The sequence below is a fragment of the Haemaphysalis longicornis genome, unplaced genomic scaffold, assembly GCF_048455015.1.
Source record: "Haemaphysalis longicornis isolate Haplotype H1 unplaced genomic scaffold, Haemaphysalis longicornis Haplotype H1 scaffold_4, whole genome shotgun sequence".
NCBI classification, from domain to species: Eukaryota; Metazoa; Arthropoda; class Arachnida; order Ixodida; family Ixodidae; genus Haemaphysalis; species Haemaphysalis longicornis.
The window spans coordinates 51,447,616-51,470,063 of record NW_027526361.1 but is presented as its reverse complement, the minus strand read 5'-3'; the positions used below and the strand labels follow the sequence as shown (position 1 = coordinate 51,470,063).

At 47.0% G+C, this 22,448-nt stretch overlaps 1 protein-coding gene across 1 annotated transcript in view; it reads right to left on the bottom strand.

Annotated features, from left to right (window-relative positions):
• The window catches only part of LOC144178684 (uncharacterized), a 33,268-nt gene extending 27,867 nt beyond the window's left edge, over nt 1-5,401 (bottom strand). Inside the window, exon 1 of the mRNA XM_077706704.1 lies at nt 5,324-5,401. The gene's annotated coding sequence lies outside the window, so the exon portion shown is untranslated. The remainder of the gene's footprint in view (nt 1-5,323) is intronic.
• Between the last annotated feature and the right edge of the window lie 17,047 nt (nt 5,402-22,448).

The following is a 22,448-nucleotide window of genomic DNA, read 5'->3' as shown; positions in this document are numbered from 1 at the left end:
ACGGATATGACGTTGGTGAGGTTTGTGTACCCTGGCATAAAACACTTTCGTGTTAAAATTGGATGGCATCTAAGCACCTCTTATGCGCTGCGAATGCGAAAGCATGTGTGTTCAGTCGAACGCCTGAGACGCCTTGCTTCCACACCGCGTTGTCGAATGGATCTGTAATCTTGCCGCTTGAGACGCTTTCGACTGGTTTCGATCTGTCCTGTACGCCTTGCGCCGGTGCTCGTTCCTGACGCCGTGTGGTGGGACAGTTAAGAGAGAGAAAGACGAACGTTTTTTTTTACTGAGAGCAATGATGTTCTCAAGGGAGTGGAGCCCTCATCACGGGTATCCATGCGCCATCTTGGCTACAACCGCTATCTCAACCAGCAGGATTGTCGACGAGATGAGAGCCGTACAGCAGTGTCTTTCACTGCACGGGGGTGTTGGGAGGTGGGTATACCAGTGGTAGGCTTGGATTTTGCTCGCACTACAGAACGGTGTGTCTGAGTGTCCCTGGTTGTGGTCAGTATTTGCATTGGGCTTCAGGCTGATAAGAGAACAGGAGGTCGATTAGCATTAGGTATTGAAACGGTGTTGGATTGAAATTGTGTCAGTGTTGATCTCCCCGTACGTCGTTAATCGTTAAGGGGAACACCCAGCTTATTGCGATTTGGGTGGTCTCCTCCATGGCCTCGTCTACAAAGCCTCGGGACTTACAGTGGGCAAGTCCATTGCCCCCGAAGAAAGAATTTACCGGTAACCCATACAATTTAAACGTTCCTGTCCAGTTTATTGGTTGTAAGTATAGATGAGTCGTCTGGGCCACCCAGCCCGACGTGAAATTTCTGCATGCTTGTTGCGAATCGTTGACGACGATGGTGAATTTCAGTGCTTGTTCTTACGATCCCTTCACCGGCGCTGTACAGGCCTGGACGAGCACATCTCGCCACTGCCAAGTTTAAGCTCGCATTGTGGAACGGGTCGTGCTGTGGAACGCCTCATGATACAGAACGCCTCCGAAGAAGCTGTTTTTATGTTATGGACTTTGCCGGCGGACGCCGCCAGTTTTGCTCAACTTGTCATTAACGCCTTCTCCTTAAAATTGGTACCTCCCAGCAATTTTGCTGCCCGCAAATCACGCTGTTTCATCTAACCGTGACGAAAGGCTGACAATCAGTTACTTCCGACATGCAAGTGTACCACTTCGTCGTGCATAGGTCGTGATTTTCGTTTATAAGCGTTCCCACACGATGCGAACCTGTTGCATTTTTTGCTTTCTGTTTTACTTTCAGGTGTAGCGCTTTTGCACTACCTTTGACCAATTGCACGGCTATCCAATACAAACCCATGGTTACAAAGACTTTTTCTGTTGTCTGAGCATTTCGTTTTTTACTTTTCTGGCGAAGGTTTTATTGCATTCGAAGTCCGTCTTTAAAGCTTCTTTCCAGTACCACGGGTGAGACAGGTGCTCATATTCTGCAGTTTTGATACAAATTCGGTTTCCTGCTTCAAGTTGCTTCGAAAGCTTGAAAATTGCAAGAATTGCGCCAAACTGCTCCAAAAAAGTATCAAAAACGACGAACTTGACACTCACGTCAGTTTCAGTGGGGGAAAACGCTGACTTGATATTATAATTTTCCAGCTCCTTCAATGTGACGCTGTTTTAGCGGGTTGATTGATTGATTACTCGATCAAAAAAAAACGCGCACCAATAAAAAAATGTCCCAAAGGTAGCTTTTTTCTAAATCACGTTGTCGGGATGTGCATGTCATAGTCTGTGCGGTTCTACAGATTATCCATCAAAAATCCTTGCGAAGTGCCGCAAGAAATACTTATGTCAGCTAAGGTGACAAACTATTTGTGCAAATTGATGAAAAAAAAACGGCAATTTTCGGCGCGCCGTATTTGCGGAACGACATCACTGGTTACCACCATCTTGGTATCGTTAGAAAACATGGCCGCATGGCTAGGCGGCTGCTCGTAGGCCAGTCACTCCGTGCGCATCGCCGATCTTACTGTGGTTTAGGGTATGCGGGGGGCTGGATTTTCACTTGGTTGTTTGATCTGTTGCGGTAAGTTTCGCGGTTTGAAAGACGGAGTTCATCGAAAACAGCGTGGTGCTCGTGACTTTCCCGTAATTCGTCCTTGACTGTGAGGCACGGCGCGTGCGTGAAGTAAAATGTTTGACTCATTGCGATGTGATAAAAAGCTGAGTTTGCGGACAGCGCGCTCGCGATTGGAGGGAATGGGACAAATGACACGGCAGAAGTTGCGGCGGAGGCCACGTTGCCGAGGGATGTTCAAGCAGCGCCCGATGCCGGAGTTGGTGGCTATTGCACGCTAGTAATAAAAATTTATCTATGTGAAATGAAATTTCTACTAAAAGCGGGGGGCTAATCACAGCGACATTACTCAAATTACGATCGAGGTGAACATGCTCCTTGGGAATTGAAGTGGGAGGGCTGATGGGGGCAACGACCGTGACCTCGCTTTGCGCAACTTTTGCCGGTGCAAAGGTTGCGCAGCCTGCGATTACAACATAATTGCAGCACTAAAATGAGAATACAAACGCCTTACGGTTGCTGAGTTTTTCAATTTGATACTGTCAACGGCACTCCGTGCTGTCTATGCATAGAACCTCAAAATTTAAGCACTTTATAAAAGGTAGTGCAGTTCATACCTTGTGATACTCTGTTAGAAAAAAACTTCCTTTAAAGGCTGTTTCAGTGTTACGTACGTTTAAAACCGACTAAAAACTACACATGTACCCCCGATTTGCGGAAAACTTCATTTTTTAGGCTCTTGAGATAACTATAAATCTCGTTAAGTGATGCACGTTCAGGTTGTTCTGCTCCAAAATCGAGATGTCGCTGCTCCAAAAACTGCTCCAAAACTTGTTTCAGCTATGTCACCCCTAGAATACGTGATTATAAGCACAATACGCCCGAGATGGCAACAAAAAATAACTACTAACTGAAACCCTCGGATATTCTAGCGGCATATATACACCTAGCCGCATCTGTAATTGAAATGTGTTACTTTCTCAATTTTTATCGTTGACTTCGCAGTCTCTTTGTGATCGTGTATCGGTGAGGGTGAATATGGGAACAAATGGCTAACTAGGTAAATACTTTGAAAAACTGTTTGCTTTTAGGGGCCAAGCTCCTTATGGGCTGGGGCTATTGGCGTCTCCTGTCGTCGTCGTCATCGTAATTGTCGTCATAACCGTCATCTCATGTAGTCACGGTACAAGAACACCGTGAAACTCGTTTACGCCTCGCGCTGGAACGTAAAGCGTACTAAAAAAACACGGGGACGCTCGCTTACGTGCTTAAAGACAAGAGACTTTTACAGCAAAGCTGTATACTTCTACCCCCCAACGGTTTAATCACCATTGGGAAAAACGCCAAGGCGCCAAGAATACTTATACGCTGCATGCTTCGCCCCTCCCCAGGTTTCAGGTTAGTGGAGATGGCCCGGAATTTTTTTCTTTCACCGCAACGGCACAGCAAACAGTCGCTTTATTAAAGGGGCCATGCAGAACAAAAGTTTTGTTCATTCGAAAGACTGCCTCGTTAGAATTGTCCTGACACCACTTTTAACGTAAACTTTCCCAAAATAAGCTACATAATTAGGAAAAAAGGGAATGGCCATGCGACTTACTATATCATTTCCCGCAACAGAACTTATGATGTCATATGTGCCGGCTCTGCGATTGGCTGAGGCCGGCAAAAGCAAACGCAAATTATGCAGGGTTTATAAGCTCGCCGAACGAGCTATTTGCGCTTACAATTACGGCAGTTTCTTTTTTGCTGAAGCAAGCAATTTATTTTTGTCTATTGCTCCGTTGGTAAGCAAATCCCATTCAGTAAAACCTAGAGATGTACGAAAGGACACGCGCAAAATTGTTGAAGTAAAGTTTCCATTGTAAGATACATCATTTCACCTTCAAGGTAGCCACATTGCTCACCCCTTGCCTAATTTTCACATTGCTTAATAATTGCTTAAATACTTTTTGGGAGCTGCGATTCAATTCACAAACAATCTTAAGGTCTGTCTTAGCTGAACCAAGATTGAATCTGGACAAAGTAATCAATACGTGCCAGTAGCCATCGCAGATATTTCTTCTGCCTGAACGCGTGTAAAATGGGTATACCAAGACGACTCTATGCATTAATCTTGAAAGATCTGCAGAGATACCGACTGTCTGTGAGAGAAAAATACCACAGTAAGTAAACTTTTGCGTGTCTGTACAAAAGAACCTGAAACTGTTTATTCTCGTTTGTTTTGTTTTGTTTTGTTTTGTTTTGTTTTGTTTTGCTTCGCGTAAAAACAAGTTTGTCTCGTAAATCCGTGAAGGACCATAGTTATAGCGCACGTTTATCTCTTATTTTTGATTATCCATGTATGTCTTCTGGTAATTTGAACCCCACTTACTATTTTCCGAAGAAGTTGGGGGGTCTCAGAGCGTACGATTTCTAGCCGCACTTCGGCAATGCTTGTTGGTCTTGGATTACCTTCAAGACACTACTTTTTTCCGACAAGGCAAAAAAAAAAAGATTTTCTTTACCAGTAGATACTGAGTGAAGATATTGCTGATGTAAGGTCGAACTGCCGCTGGCGGTTAGTACGTACTTTTTCTTCCGCTCAGCGCTCAAACAGTGTCCATCTCAGCCAAACGAATACGTTTAAGCTACGCATGGAAGCGGGAATCAATAAACTATTGACCAGAGGTGAGCTTCGACCTTGCTTACTTGGCATTGCAGTAGTGCCATCGACGACAAGAGCACCGACCATCGGTGCCCCACACGAGCGCAGTTTCATTCGCTTAGGCCTCGCTGGGAAGACGGCCAATTCAAGCAAGAACCATGAAAGTCAAGCTGCTTTATCGCGTGTGGTACGTACACAGCACCAAGTACTAAAGTTCAGCTAGAATACGCAGTGAAAGGCCCTAATTTTTAGGCTTAACCTTACCCAGCCACCTTCTTAACTTTTCCAAACGTTACAAAACAACTGCTTTTCATGTCACCCATTTCATGCTCAGTTAACCCAGACAACGTATCAAAAACTCAACTTGCCCACGCAAGCTGCCGACTGCCTTTAAAGCCAGGCGAGAACGTGAAAAAACGATTCTAACGTAAAGGGCCTCTTGAATACTTCGCATGCATAGTTTCACTACGCGAAATGAGTTGGATCACTGATAGGCGAGCGGATGTAATCGAAGGAAGGCAAACTTTTTCAAATTCCTGATAGCAGGCGGGTGTCGCGCCTCAAGACATTACCCCTTAAGTGTAACTTAGACAGAACACGCAAAACCAGGCCTTATTTCACTCACTTTTCGTGGGACAGTGTGGCCTCGTTGGCGCTCTTGGTACACGACGAGATCGAGGAGCTCGGCAACCCGGCTTGGATGAAAGTGGCGCCCTCAGCGCAATCGCCCGCAACGCGCGCCAACTGTGTTTCGCAGCTGTACACGGGCTCCGCATGTGCGTTGGTTCCGTGCCAGGCTCATTTGATTGCAACATAAGCCGCATGCTTGCGTGTTTCCGTCAACAGCGATAAAAATAGCACTTGCGCCAGCACATGGGCGCATCAGTCGTGTGGTTCATTGCCTTATGTCCGAAAACACTTGTTTTGTGCACCGTGCTAGAATCGCAATGCGCAGTGAAACCTCGCTATAACGGAGAGCTCGGAACTGAAAACTGGCTTCGTTATAAGCGATGCTTCATTAAAAGCATGTATGATGTGTTCTCTGAGAACTGCAGTGGGCGCAGTGAAACATTTCGATAGAAGCGAGATTTCGAATGTAGCAACATCGCTATAACGACATTTTACTGCACTTATCCTCAGTTCTGAAGGACAATTTTAGTTTGGTTTGGCGCTCACAGATATGTCGTGTAGTCTCATTTTGCAGAGACTCCGTTGGTAATATTTCTGCCGGCATTCTACATGAACATTGTTGTCCGCGGTGAGTTTAGTCGCGACGACAGATTTGTAGAGTTTCCTGAATCGCGGGCTAAGCGGAAACTTCGTCAATAAACCCGTGCGGTTAGGGCTTCAGATCGAGGAAACGAACGTGTTTTTGCGAGCATACGCTCGTTTCCTCTATTCAATACGCGTAATCGCGCGGCTGCTGGAGTTTTGTCAGATGTGTGAGTGATGATCTTACTAAGATATATAAATTAGCAAAATATTGCTAACACAGCGTAGTTTATCGCATTGTCGAAGTAGACGTTGCGCTACGTACGACTATCTAGATTATAGCCCTTGTCGTACTCCTTGTCTCACTCCTCGTTAAACATTTTTTTACTTCACACTTTCCGTCCTTCCACGATTCTTGTCATTCATTTACTCTGACCTCTTCGTCGAGCTGCGCATCGCAAACACGCGCTGATTAAGCCAGACGTTTGTGTTAAGAAAGGAACCAGGAATCATCAAACTAATACGTTTTTTCTCATTAGCTTTGCAGCCATACACTACCTTTTCGGCAGCTACGGTTTATCAAAACGCGTGCAAATACAGCCTTTTCGTTGTTATCGGAATTTTTCTTGAAACATTTTTTTTCAGCAAGACCACAGAGTGCGTGCACCCATTTTAGCGCAAATACTTCTTGGCCGGCACTATTGGCGGTGAGCGCGACCACGGGCGGCGCTGCGGAGCGCGCCTGCGTGCCGTCAGCTGAGGGATTCTCGCATTTGTCGTCTGCTTCACTCGTGTTCGCTCTCCCTGCCTTTTTTTTTTTTCTTGCGCACAGTTGACGTCTGATGCTTGTACGCACCAGATTTTGCGAGTGCGTAACTTTTCATCACAATAATAGACTTCGAATCGCTCACCTAGCTCAAGGCATGTGTTAAAGTATTTTTGAGGATGCTGCTACGGAAGAAACATTGCCGGCGTCGCCCCATTCCTTGCGAAGCCGGTCCTGTGTGGAGCGCGAAGAGTAGGAGCTAGACGCCAGCTTCTGTATTAAGCAATCTTTTGAACAAAGGGAACAGTCAGCTTATAGTAACCGACAACAGGGAAAATACAAGACCAAAACGAATTCCACGCCTTCGGGGCTGTCGGCTTTGGCAGAGGCTTTACGGCTTTACGATTTCCGGTAATCATATGTAACGTAAAACAGTTTTTGCAACCTTGCCGAACGCTCGAAAGTATTGTTTCCCATCACTTTACGTTGTCGTGGCATGAAAGTATGCCGACATGCACTATGGCGTGCAAAAAGTGTAGGTTGAGTACAGGCGCTTCCTGGTTTTATATCAGGCTTCAAACCAGCATGGAGGTTTATTTAGCAAAACGAGTCACGTCTACGGTCAATATACAGTAACACTATGTTTGTTCAGACCTGCAGGGATATTTCGCTACATTTCCCACAGCCATGTCCTCCCAATATTCAGATATGTGTAATAGGAGAACTGATATCCAGAGGACGAGGAGCAGGAGGAGGAAGAGAAAACTTTATTGAACAGCAAAATCGAGCTGATTAGTGGGCCGGGTCCTCAGTCATAGAAAATTAATTTTCTTCAATTAATAGAACGCCATACTGAAAAGACCAGGATTAGTTCTTTACGCCTGGAAGGATTGCAAAACAAGGAAGAGCTGCTTGGAAATATTCATCGGTTTCAATTCTTGTAATATACGCACCTATACTATTCATTGCGTTCGTTAGCGAGTATATCAAGCCTTCAACACCGTAATCATGTCATATTTGTTTGGGTCAAGGGTGAGTTCATTATAACGATGGTTACGATAGAAATTCGGGGCTCAAAAGCCGCCTTCGAGTACTCTGGACAACGTTGTTTGGGGTGCGATCGCGGTGGCATAGCACAAACTTTCTCATTGTATTTGCATGTGAATAAACAACGCACGCTGCGGATATGTACATTCTTGCACGCAGAAATAACGAAAGCCAATTTGTGAAGGAAATGCATGCCATACAGCCTGAAGAAGACATCCACACGATCTCTGTGAGCCTCCCAAACAACCCCAAACCTACTAAGGAGGCATTTGTGATGGTGCAGAAAAATTAATGGGTTAGGCACAGAAAAAAAATAAACGTTCATCTGATACAAATCAACAACAACGAAAGAAATAGAAGACGTCCGCTTTATTTCCTGCTCTACGATCTGCGTGTAGGGGCCCCCTGCTTGGTACGTAGCATTAGACTGTTGAGTCTTCATAAGAGTATCTCAAAAATACTGTAGGGAAGCCTACGCATTTTGAATACGTATTGAGCTCTGAACGCTGAACCTCGCGAATAAGCTAGAAAGGACGAGTTACACACGATCTTCTGACCGATGCTCTGAAAAAAGTTATCTCTATCCTCGTGTGTATCGTACTTATGGGGGATACAGCTTGAAATTATTCAGATGTGTCAGAAGCTGGCAAAAATAACCGAATTACTAGAAATACGCCTTTTAGTGTACTAAAGCGTCAGAGCGGGCGATTTCTAGCACAGGCGCTGCTGCCCCTCACACGCGCAGTGTAGCAGACGACAGCGGCGCGAGTCCCTAAGCCGACGTCACAGCCAGGGGACGCCACTCAAACATCTCATCGCCAATTATGAGCCACATACCTTCACGAAAGGCTCCCCTTGTAGCCGCTGTAAGAGATATCAGGCCACAGCTCCAAGAGGCACTCTAAAGACAGAACTGGCCGGTTACTGATCAACCTGCGCACTTATAATTTGCTTTATCTGTCAATCAAGCGGTTGCCGGGAGCTGGAATGTGTTTACTCTACATTCCAGGAAAGTATTGCCAAGACCACATGCATTACGTCTTCTGACGGTAAGAGAATAAGCTATGACTCTAGAAAGTCAGGCTCTCATCCAGCTGCCGGACACGGCCACATCATAATACGCATATTAGATAGGCCTTTCGCCGGTTTGTCTCTGGAAATCAAAGCTGCCTGGACCACCTGCATGCATCTCGGAGGATGATGCTATCGTCTTGGGAGCGTGGCCGGAATCCCGAGTAAGCCTCCAGGGGTAGGTTCTCTCGAAGCGCCTTTCATAACATTTTCCCCGCCAACTAAGATATATATAAAATAAAATGGAGGAGAAGGACGCAGCTGGCGTCAACGCTGCAGTGAGTGAGTGATGCGGCATTCGCAGACTCGGAATCAGCGCCCAGCAGGTCCGCTTTGAATGCAAGAAGGGGTCTGAATCTCCGGGTTATGAACGATAGTCCTGAGGGGAGCGATAATCCCGGCCTGGTGTCGGCCACCTCCTACGAAATCTCATTATTCACTCTGCTTTCGTTCAACCAAAAAAAAAAAGCCGTTTCCTTCTCGCATTAGCGTTCCCACCACCCTCCACTCTGTCTGGCGTGACTGCGTATCGACCTTCTTCTTCGGGCTTTGACCCGTGTCCGTATTGGGGTCCTTCTGTCGCTTATTAATGCGCAGACTAACGCACCGGAAGGCACCGAGAAGCCACGTATGGGAGGCAGGATTTTGGCTTGGCTGTTGTACTGCAATGCAGCAGTGCCTGTCATGATTTCCTGTAGAAAGATTGTATACGAGTAAAACCATAGCAACCGCCTCGCTTAGAGGAGATTTTTTTCTGCGAAAGGGTGCACGGCTTCGTTCTGGGCCGTCCTTCAATGTAAACTATACTGGCCGTTGAAAGCATTGCATTTTGGGGTCACACAAACATCGAAAGAAATTAGTATCAAGCTCCACAGGAAGGCAATGCGCTGGTTAGAGACGGTGCTTCGTTATGCATTCGCTGTAACATATTGTGCGTCTCCGTCAAGCGCTCAAGAATGGAAAAGCAAATACTAGTGCCCAAAACCCTTTCACCACATCATGCGTCAGGTACCGAGTAAAAAAAGCCGTTCCACTCAATGTGAAAGCTGTCGGAAGTGCAGAGGAGTGATTCGCCATAATGGGCTGTAGCACCGTTATCCGCTCACTGCTACCACCAAATGCAATTCAAATTTGCGGCCTTCGCTGCGCTGGCGCGCCCCCTGCCTGAAACTGCGCCAGCGGGAGTTCTGTTCTTTTTTTGTGCTTGCTTTTCCTCCCGCACTGGCACTTTTTTTTTCGCCTACTATCGTAAAAAACAACCCAACGAGCGTTCCTAACTAAATGAACGCTGACGCTGCAGGTTAATTAGGCAGATTTTGCTTTAAATGTATCAACAGTTCTTTTTTGTGCTAAAAAACGGGGAGATGTATGATAAGAGCCAGCGGTTCACAAGTTTCGACCGCTTATCACTAATAAACCGCTTGGTTTTCGAAGCCTGCGGGTTACGCCGCGACGATAGCCGCCACGACGGAACGTCGTGAGGCTCTACTTCGGTCCAGCAAGCGAGCTACGGCGACAAGGCGAGCCCCTAAAGTGCTCTGCACTTAAAAAGATACCTCCGGGACACAACTCGCCTTCGTGCTTCTAAGGCGGAAACATTAGAGCTACCATTGGCGATATTTATCGAGAGCGTCCTCACTGCTGCATCGTGTTTGCGTCTCTTTCGTCGCTTTCGTTTCTTAGTCCTTTGGCACAAATTACTTCGACAGGCAAACTGGCAAAACCCCGCTCCACAGCTCTCCGAGAAAAAAGAGTTATCCGAGCCTGTCGTGTACCTCTCCTACTTACTTATCGTCACTTTCACCGGTCGCCTGCCTCTGGAAACGCGCCGAGCTAGCAGAGCGATAAGGAGCGCAGTGTTCCTACTCCGTAAACCTGTGTTCAATACCCATACGAACTGAAATATATTTTTACTTACCCTTGACAACGGCGACCATTTTCTGTACGACAACCAGAACAACAACAGCAACTCCATTTTCTTTTCTTTTTTGCAAAATAGAGCATTTAAGTTTGTCGCCTCAAAAATCATTCGTTGCAGAATGGCGTGCTGGCAAAGCCACTGTACAAGCAGAAAATAAATATAAAGAGATTGCCACTAAATGGTGTCTGTTAGTACCCAAACGGTCTGTTTTAACGCCACTCTCCTCTTCCATGGTTTTTTATGGGCCAGCGCACTACATTAAGAACTAAGTAATAAACGGCATATGGCTTCTCTCCCGTAAAGTAGTCGCGTGCAGGAAATGCTAAAAGATCTTTCCCATTAGCAAGCTAAGAAGCAAAAAAGGGAACACGCAAACGAAACTATAGCCAACAAGTGAGATAGCGAGTGAGCGAGTGAGTAAGCGAGAGGCTGGTCGTGCTCGTTCGTCACTGACAACACGTAGGGGTAACAAACTAACAAGTAGTCATGAAGCCGACCGTTTAAAGACTGTGTGTCCGAAAACGCCTTTTCGGCGTACATAAGCAATCTAGAGCACGCTTGACGGCGTGGAAGTCAGTCTGCGGCTGTGTGAAAAGAAAGCTCATGTTAGGCTATACAGTCATCAATGTCGCCGGCACTCTTTGCACGTTTGAACGATAGTTTTGCTTGAGCCGTGTCTGCCGGTCCGTCACTCCATTCAACCACCCCGGCTAGCTGAAGGAATGCTTGAACACAAAGCATGCACCGAGTAAGGACAGACTCAGCCCGTTCACCAGTTTGGCTACATAAAATCAACATTGTTTCATTCGCCCCTCGTACAGTGTGACTGGTGACGTTTATCACTTCATTATGAACTGCTCCAAAACCAACCCTGAGCGGAAGAACTTTTTTGGTGATCTCCAGAAGTTAGGAGTGCCACATGCTACATCGGAGGACATTATTTTTTTCTAGGGACCACTGTATTGTGCGAAGAGAGGTGTTTCATCTCCTACTCGGATTCTTGCAGTCCACAGGACTAAGTGAGATGTGGTGACTTTGTGTGTCTGTAATTTAAGGACCAAGTGAGGTGTGATGACTTTGAGAGTTTTGATATGGTATTGGGGACGATTAGACGGAGAAATTGCCGGCATCTATGCAAGGCTAAGTCCGCCTTATTCCACAATACTTACTTGCTTACTACAGCATCGGCAGAAATATTCCAAACTACTAAAACTGCTTTCACAGCTCATGCATGTCCACATTATTCAGCACAAAGGAAATCTCAGCAATATTTGAGCGATACATAAGTTTACATAATCAAAAGAACCATCGTTCTGTTTGTTATAATACACTTCGTGTGGGTTTTTGTAGTCACCACGTTTTGGCCGGGCCGGGCAGTGTAAACGAGTGACAGGGACAGACAGACTGACGGACGGATAGATGGACGGAAGTACAGACGCACAGAAAGGCAGACAGACGCAGAAACAGACAGGCAGACAGACAGACCTTCGGTTTTAGGTGCCCCAAAAAAGGATATCGTCGTTAAAAGCCGGCCCATTGTTGGGCTAAAAATAGGAGATGTAGAAGAGCAATTGACGCAGAAACAAATAGCCTACTTTATCCCTTTATCCCTACTTTAACCCTCAAATCCTCGGACTTATTCATCAAATTCCAACCAGGTAGCAATCATTGGTTTCTTCTATCGCCGTGCCTTTGTTTCGCGTGCTTAGTCACTCAGAAGTGTGGGCCTTGAGCTTGCTAATCTGGACGCCAAAAGAGCGAAAACTTGGATGTAAAGGGCAATACGAGGACTGGAGTAACACCAGCGATGGGACGTTGACAACGATGACGCCGAGTGGTTTCGCTGTGTCCACAGATTGCTCACTATAACGCGCTTATTTTCCCCACCCAGACGACTAGCCCACATTCTTACCAGACATGGCCATTTCCCGCGCAGTTTCCACCGAGTTGGCCGGCTTCCCGATAACGCGTGTTTTCGCGGACATAGTGACTTCTTTGTTAGCCACTACATCAGGGATTGTCCAAAGTAAGCCCGGCATGCCGTACGCTTTGCGCTTGAGCCTCCACCTCTGCGACCAGCTCTAGCAACGCTCAGGTCGCGAAGGTCCTCACGGAGCCTGTTGAGTTCGTGCACAATGACATACCGGACGTGTAGCACCCATGATAAGGGCTCTGAAGAGGTAAGTGTGCAAGCGTACTGGTACTTCTGCACTCGGAGATGTTCTCCACCACTTACTGCCTACTTAGTGTTCGCTGGTGTGGTGCGTCGATCTGCGGTCGTCTGCAATCATTGGCGCTCGTGTAAACGTGATTTCAATGTGATTTCTGGGTCGCGTGTGTTTTTGCCCGACTGTAGCAAGATCGGCCACCCCTCCGACTTCTCGAAGCTTCTTAGCGGCATCGTGCTCCGATGTCTGCTCTTGTAGAGTGCGTGCGTTGGCGTTAGCCAGCTGAGCCTTACAGATCCTGCCGCTGGCGGCTGTGTGCATGGAGGGGTTGGCGACCTCTTGTTACCTCGCAGTGTTGAGCTCTTCGGTGTGGTGCGCATTTTGTTTTCGCGCGCGTTCATCCGTCTGTGGGGGGGCGTTCACGGGGCGACCATCTGTACCCTCACGTACAGTATTACGTGGTGTACACCGTATACTGGTGTGTATTCAATTGCAACGCTTGCTTTTCCTGCCCCTGCGTGCTGTGGGCCCGTAGCGCTCTAAGGGTTATCACTTCCGGGTCGGTGACCTTTTACCTTTGCCTGGCATCCTTTTGCATAGAGGTGTTTGTGTTGAACTCTTCCCCTGTGCGCGTGTGGTCGTTGGTGTCAGCTCCGTTTATGCAGAGCTCTCCAACAGCTGCACGTTCTCTTCCGCGACTTAGCTTGGGATACCCTTCCTCTTCCCGTGTTGTAATCACCGTTTGTATTATATTGTTACGCAGCGGCAGGATGAAAGGCACGAACCATGGTAGATGAAGCGATGATTTAATGAGCGGCCATCACGGCACTAACGCCGGGGCAATGCTAGCCACCATAGCAATGCCACACGCGTCTCGTCGTCCTCCTCTGACTGAGGTTAGCATGGCGCAGTGCACATTGCCGATTTCGTCCTTATCGTAGCAGTATTTATGGGTTCCTGGGAATAATATACTAATTAGCGTTTCCATAAAATTCAAAGTTTGGGTGATTGCCTATGTTAATTTATATCTAATCGGTTGGTTGCCTTAGGTTTGCTGGATTGGGTGTTGTTCCCCACATTATTTTTTCTAATTTTTACGTAGAAAAAACTGAATTGGAGCATAGAAAAAATACCTGGATCGGATACGAAAGTGTTTTACAATTAAATATAATAAATAGCATTTTGATAGCATCTTTATAGGGAAAGATACAATCTTCCACGCAGTCATTCCAACATGCCTACTGCCAATGTTTACATTCATTGTAGTCGTCTAAGTAGGTTTGTCATCTTCACCTTCCTGTTCTAATTTTTCTTATCGGCTTTTTGCCGCACAAACACAAAATCGCTCTCTTGTATATGTCCTTTACATTTACCCCGTCCTTGTTGTCTTTTTGTGTTAATAAACAGTTGCCAGTTTGCGCTTCAACCCAGTCTCCTTGTCCAATTTGTCTTAGTATACCCAGCACAATTCAAGACAAAATATAATAGCAGTGCTTTCCGTGTTTGTGCTGTTTAGCACCATTTGAATGAAGTGGACCCCCATTAGGATGAGTACAAGTAGGCGTAAATATCTATTTGGCCTGTTACCATAACTATTCCAAACCGATTTTCTTAAACTGCGGTGAACAAAAGTAAAAAAAAAATTGGCCCAAGTTGCGCCGCGTCGCTTAATTTTATAAGTAAGCGCAATAAGTTTGCAAGACTGCCCTGATACGAAACCAGAACGCAGTAATTTTTAAACTCGGCCAGCTGAATGCCACGCACAGCTTATCATCTCGTGAAGTGTGAGGGAACGTCACTGACATCAGCCACCGTGGCAGCGTTCCTGTTTAACGCAATCAAAGGAAACCACCTAAACCTTCCGGACCAGGTTTGCGGATGAGGGGACCTATGCGCGGCGCACATAAACACGCTCGCTTCCAATCAGGCAATGGAGGGCTCTCAGCTCGGCGTTAATCTAGCTTGGCCGGGTGCCTGCGGCACGGCTCCTTCCTGCAAAGCCTGTGGTGCACGCAATCCCCCGAGTGACTTCTCGAAAGCGGCCTTTTGAAAGCATACACACCCTGCATTAGACGGAGCGTCGATATGCTTCCTGCGTTTCACAGCTTCGAAACTGACAGCATTGGTTGGTTTGACATGTTCTCCCTCAGAAGTCCGCCCAACAATGAGCGGTATCGTTCACGTGTGAGAGTTTGCAGCGGGCTGTCGGCGTTTATCGTAAATTGAATCCTTTCAGGCGGGAAGCCCTGTTTTGTGACATAAACTGACCCACTTCACGCAGATTATTCCTTTCCATTACTAACCAGCCGCAGAACCTTCATCCTCTGAGGTGCCCCAAACGTAGCCCGCGAAATCTACCACATATATTTTACGGTAATGACAGCATGATAAAATGAATATAAAATATAAAATATAAAATATGCAGTATACGAAAGTCCCGCCAATATGGTGATTCGAAGGAAACAGTGGTTAGAGCAAGATAGTAACTACATTGCGGCCTTGTTTGCCGCACCCCTTTTTACAGCGAAGCCGCAACCTCTAGCCCCCGTACGCATGCCCCGAATGCGCTCCCAGGCGTGGTTCCCAAACCGGGAAAAAATGTCCGCGAACCGAAAACCGGGTAAGGAGAGAGGTTGCGGCGAAATAACGCGAGCTTAAACTTGCAGTAGCGATAGGCGGGCTTCCACGCCTGTTCGCGGAGGAAACAGGGAGCGGAAGAACGCATTCAAATGAGTGACGAGAATGGCAGCGATATTCACCAGCTTCAACAACTCTCGCAGCAGCAAGGAGCAGCGGCGCAACGTGTAAAAAACAGATCGAAGCCACTCGACAGTATTAAGTCGGATCGCAAACACAAGTTAGCCTGAATGGGAGTTTTTTGGCTGGCATACGTCTTTTAAAGTCCTCGCGGCAGGCGGCCTGCTCCCACGTGTGGTAGTATGATGGTGGAAAAACTGCCAGTTTACACCGGGGGCCACAAGCCGTCGTAAATAGGCGCATATACCACGAGTGTACCTCTTCACAAAACGCAGTATCTAGCTGTGAATACTGCGTTTGTCCTAATGGGAGTATTCAAAACTCCCACGCCTCCGCCATCTCCTTCTCCTCCTCCTTAACCCCTTCCTCCTCTACGCCTCCTTACAAAATGGCTGCAAGTTGGTGTCGTGTGTCGTGTGAGCTCCAGCGTCCCCGAAAATTTATTGTCGATGTGAACTTCGGCCGCACGAATGGATGTGAAGTGGTTCCCGACAATCGAAGCTCGTTGCGAACATTGTGGAACCAGCCTGCACTGACGTGCGACACACAGCAACGTCGCCTCCGTGTCACCGACCTTCGAGCCGTCGGAATACGCCAGCGAGCCGACGGAATACGCCGGCGAGCCGACGCGAAGCCTAAATGCAGTGATCGCTGAGAGTGGCTTGTTAAAAACAACGTGGTTGTGCCTCTGCGAGGTGGTTGAAGGTAAGATTTTCACGTTTTTTATTGTATTCAACATTTTGGGAGACTTGTGCCCCTTCTAGTGTCAAATAAACTGAGCGTGTTTCCCGCGTTTATATGCACGGGCGATTCTCCGCCGCTGGATGTGAGCGTTGTACGTGAGAGAGGGCGCCAAGCCGCGCCATGCCCGGAACGTCATTGGGGAGGCCGAACGGTGTGAAAGCAATGCGTATTTGCGCGGGTGTCGAGCAGAACACTCACTCATTCACACTCGCGAGCAGTATGAAAACTGTCCGAACTGTGAACGGCTGTTAGGTGTTTTTGTTAGGCTGTGTCTATATATGGCTTATTGGCAGGAGAAGGTGAAGTTTGCCGGTCAAACGTCTCCGGGCGGCCGCTTTTCTTGAGAAGTACGTGTGGTCCCAGCCGCGCCTGCTACGAGGAGGGTGACTCCCGCGTGCCGCCGGAGATTAATTGCTTTCACTGGAAAGGGAGAAGGTCGGGGCCCCGTGGGAGCTCTCCGTACGCTAGGCGCGTGTAACGACGACTGCTTTTTTTTTTTTTTTTTAAGGGGGGCAGGCGCAGGCGTCACACCGACCGAAATTTTTTCTTAACTTTGGGTGAGGGGAGAGAGGGGCAGTGCGGGTGGTAAAACCTGAAGTTCGCTCCCAGAGCACTACACGCAAGGAAAAGAGGGAAAGAAAGCATTTTGAGAAGTTGGTCGCCACAAGGCTCGCGCTCCCTTTTGAACAGCAGCGCGCTTCATTTTGACGAACTAGTGAGCGCAGGTGTATCGTACGGAAGTGCAATTTTGCGTAGCTTTAAATAAACATTCCCACATTACGGAAAGTTGGACACAAGAGTGACAAGTTCAGCGTCTTTACAATGCCATTTCTTTTTTTTTTTTCTTCACTTCAGATGCCCAATATGCTTCTGTATTTGTTGCAGCAGATTTAAAGCGTTTTGCTATCCCTCTAATGCATGTGCTGCTGTGGCTTCCCGGGGAACGTGCCAGGAGGTGTGGCAACGTCAGCGTTCGGGAGGCAGGCGCAAGAAAACAACGCACCGACGACATGCTGACCTCATTGTTTGCAAATGGCTTACATTTTTTTCGTTGAGGAGTGTTGTAGTAGATAAAGTTCTTACCAAGATACCTTGTGTTCTCGATGTAGGTGTTTTGTTGATTCAGTGTTTTATTGTGTTATTAACGTGTTCACATGTATGTCGTATTTATGTAATTTTTATGCAATAAATTGACTGTGCAGAAAACAAACTTTTCACGTTTCGCCATTGAACGTTCGAAGCGGAAAAAGACTAGAAATTAGGTAATCCTAGACGAAAAATGAAAATGCGGCCTGTGCGCTCATTAAGAACTCCAAAATACAGTAATAAATTGCTCTGCAGCGCTTATATCAAGCGCACAAAAACAAACAAAAAAAGCGCGTCAGTCATCCCTATTTCATATTTGTCGCGCTTTTGAGGCGCTTTTTTCAAAGAAAGTGCTACGAGTTGTGCCGCGCCTCCGCCAGATGGCCCCACGGGTCCCGCGACCGAGAGAAGACGCAGTGAAACATCCCCCTCGCGACGGGCACGATCAAATGCAGAGCATTTCCGGGGGCGCACGACGTTAAGTAGTTTTCGTTACGTTAATGTTGTTGCACTTGTGGCAACTGCTGACGAGAGAGCGCTCGTCAGCAGTAATTTGAATGAGTCAACGATATAAGGCGCGTCCGTAGCGTTCTATTCTGTGTCGGCTTTGTGGCGCAGTGGGTAGAGCACCATGTACATTGCGTTCCGCCCGCAGGGTCGGGGGATCGAAACCGGGCGCCGGATAGTATTTTTTTTATATAGTAGGAAGGGGTGCGGTGCGGACTACGGACGTCAACGCGGGTGACATCGTGAGTTACTGAAATGCTCTGCATTTAAAAAAAACCTCGAATGAGGGTCAACACTGCTCCCAACGCGCCCCCTGAAAACTCCCAGTTGGAGAAAACAGTACACTCCCAATGGTATCCTTGAAAACTCCCATTGTATTCGCCCCGAGCGCGAACACAGTCGGCCCCTGGCGGCGGCGGGACGAACCGCTCCTAGTGTGGATGGCGCTCTCGCGTCGTCTGCTTTTTCCCGTTGCGTGCGGCGCAAGACGCGTGCTGCACATGACAAAACAACCAATATGTGTGCTAGTTTGGCAGTAAGCAATGATATAGTTACGTCTGCTTGCGCGTTTCCTCTAGAAACACAATAATCAGCGGCCGTTGCGGGTTAATGCGCTGGTTTATTTCCACGAAACATCTACGCCCTGGTCACCGCTTGAGTGTGAAACGTGTTATAAACATTGCTTCCACACATTGCACTTTTCTTATTGTTGAGTGCAGTCGTCTGCCGTTTCGGGAACGTCGAAGGGTGCTTTTTGAAGGTGGCGTGGTGATTATTTAAAGGATAAAAGTTTAGTACGCGAAACGGGTAAGAAGCGACAAGACCTGTGCATACGCGTGCAAATTCCACACCCTTGTAAAATTGCGCTGTGTCCTTACAGAAAGAAGAAACAAACAAAAACATTTACACTGCACACGACCCGTGCGCTGTCGCCCATACATTACCGGACACGTATTTTACACCCGCAAGCTCCTGTGTGATCGTGTTCTTCCCGTACCTTTTCTAAAATAAATACCATTTTTGGACAGTCGTTGTTTACACTGAGTTGCTAATTTTACGTATAGTTTAAAATACGTTTCTATGGATGCGCAAGAGTATTTATGGGGGATTTTTCGGCAAAATTAAGCAGTTGTGAGTTTGCGTCTATCATGTGAAATTTCGTGTGTCATTTTCATATATATCACTTTCAAATCCGACATGAATCACCTTGTCCAGAACCGTGTCTCACTCAGCATAACCAAATGCCTAATATGGTCACGTCTTAACCTCTTAAGGTGGACCTAAGTTTAAAGAAAGAGCAGAAAACGCGTAATATAATGCACGTTGTTGCCCACATGTGTGAGGGGTGTGTGCCATGACTCGCTGTTTTTTTTATTTTTTTCCCATAATGCTTGCTTTCAATACAATTTTGAAAAAGGCGAGCCACAATTCCTGACAATCCCAGACCAAAGGGGGGTTAAGCAGTTTTGAAAATACGTACTGCTTTTTCACCGCTACAGAACACGACGCCTAGTGTAGTTTCGATTGTAAGTAATACTGATAACCATATTTTGGCTTTTCGCGTTACATGCGTTCTCTTCTCGCTGCTCTTGCAACGTTGGCAGTACCCCCCCCGCCCGCCCCCCCTTCCCGAAAAAAAAAACTAAATGCACAGGATTTCATTTTTTAACCAATCCTCAAGAATTAAATGCCAAGACAAAGGCGATGTTCAGTTTACAAAACAAAGTAGTTACCGGGAACCCGTTGCGCTGATTCGCAACGAGAAATAAAAAGGAAATGTTTTACTACATCTGCAACAGCGCAACTTCATTTATTGCCATCTTTAGGGTTCGTAAGCGACCTTATACGCAAGAATGCAAACACATCTCGCTGTTTCAGGCACCTGTTAGATTTTAAAAGGAACGCAAATGGTCAACAGAGCAGCCATAACAGAAAATTTGTGCTCACTGTAAGGTCCCAGAAGCTTGGTTTGCACACTGTAAAGCTGCTTGTCACTTCGCGAAAACCTAGCTAAACATGAGCTGTTGATTGTACTGCGTGCGTTGACAATTCAATTCGCAAGTTCACTTGGGACGAAGCCGTAAATAAGTGATCCGAAACCATTATTCATCAAACCTTCCTTCAGAGTCGTTAAAATTTCATTTAAAAGACCCGTTAGAGCGGTTACATTTATATCTCTGCGCTGATCAATATTCAGTAATTTTATATGTGGTTTTTCGAACACACAAAAAATATCGTAAGCTCTTAGAAAGAATTTTGGGGCAGTTAAGTAGTGTTACCATTTCAGAGCATCCCACAAATGCAAGAATGCGTCATGCTACCAGTGAAAGCGATTGAGATTGCCGTTGTAAACTGAATTTCAGAGATCGAGGCTTCCTGATTTGTTTCTATTCAGGCTTTTATTGAAGGCTCAAAGCCATAGTCTGGAAAGATCGAGCTTGCTACGAGCCACATGAACAACGTACAAGTTCATTGTCACAATTACGGCCATTCTGAGATTCCCGATGAGTCGTCGCTTTTTTTTTTTTTTTTTGCGTAATAATGAAAACTGACTGCCGCTTCCATGCTATACATTGAACGTTGAGGAACCGAACTACAGCATACCACTCTTGTTTTCACCTTTCGTGCGCACATACGACGGGAAAAAGGCACGAAGCGCGCCAACAGTGTGCATTCTTACGGGCCGCTCAGCGGAGCATCCACACTAGGAGCGCGACGCTGTCGCCACCTACATGTCGAGCTCGCGGCGAATACTCGGTTACAACTCAAGAACGGCACCACCTCATGTAGTGTATCACTCCGCCAAAGCGCCGGACCCGTGACGTCAGTGCGCGCGCGTTTTGAAAGGGGTTTGCTATGAATGCGTGATATCGTCTGCCTTGTCTCGCGCAGTTTGTTTGTCGTCACTGGAGTCGTTTATAAGCATATTAAGTCTAAAAAATCACGGGAACGGCTCACGCCATGTTCACAATATTCCCAGTAACGCCCTACTTGCGCCGCGCGGAGAAACATCCGGCTACGGTGATAAGGCACAGCGCCAATTTGCGGTGCCGTTCTTAAGTTGTCACCGAGTATAGTGGCAGTAAAATGAAACTCCCATATGGTACTGAAAAAACTGCGGAAATAATGGGAGTATGGCCAAACTCCCATTGGGAGGAGTTTTGAAAACTCCGAATAGGTACTGAGTTATGCAACAAGCCATTTACTCCCATTACGGCTTATTTGTGTTCTGTGTGTATACGAAGCGGCAAGATTCCATAGCCCTTCGACTAGTGCCATTTACATAGACATTGTAAATGGCGGTTCGCTGTACGCAATCCAGGCTGGCTAGGTTATTCCCAAACCAGGCACTCCGGTTTTTCCGGACCCATCTTACTTCACTGGCGTATTGCTGCACGGTCGTTTTTAACACAAATGCACAAGGAACTGGTACTTTCGTGTAACTAGTCAGGGTAAGGTACGGGCGACTCTTTTTCCATTTAGAAGAGCAGGGTGCCAACAGAGCCGCTGTTAGCCATTACGAAGTTTCCGCAATCGGAATGTTTGTGTTCTCAGGCGAACTTTTTAGCGTTTTCCCAAATTTCTTCTCTGATTATGCGCTTCCAGGCCTGTTAATCTATCCTTTGAGCATTACGAGATTATTTCAGTTCCGCTGAGACCAATTTGTCACCGCTTTTGTTGCGGCGGCGGGGCATGAATAATGGAGCTGATCACTCTGTAATTGTCAGCGTGTGCTGAACTTGTTTTCTGCTTGCCGCAGCCCCGGACAGATGGATCCGTCTCCTCGGTGTCGACAAACTTATCGCGCTGAGGCATGCATTTCTCATAAGCTGACGGCTAACGTCGGGACAGCGCGGAAAAAGGAGGCGAATGAAAAGGAGGGGCGACGGCAGATACGAGTTGTCTGTCAGTGCGTGCACGAAGGAAAGCTCTGATGAAACGGGCACCCTGCGTCGGAACTCTCGCACTTTCTCGATCCGACGTGACAATCGGCGTGCGCCGAGACAGGCTGCCCGAGAAGTCACGTCGTTCGCTGTGGTCAATCAGGCGTGTTAGGAGGGCAAAAGAAAGGAAAAACACGAGTAGGAAGCACAGGTCGACTGATAACGCATGGCCCTGCAAGTCAAAATGAATCATGAACGGCTGGCGAAACAAAATTCTTCTTCGTCTTGTGAAAAGTCGCGAGCGTAAGTAATAACCGAATCGAGGTTTGTGACCTCAATGGGGGGGTGTCCGAAGGTCTTTCACCTGCGCGTGTTCATACCAAAGAAACTAAGCTGGCAAAAATTCTGTGTTATGCTGCGCTTTAAGGCTCACTTCGAGTAGCAGCCCGGCTGGGAAATTCTCTACCACCTGCATTTTTTGTTTACGAGCCCTCGCACTGACATAAGATGATGTTTCTCATCATCATATTTCTACCTCACAAGGAAAGGTATTAACAGTACCAACCCTCCTAACTGCCACAACTTAA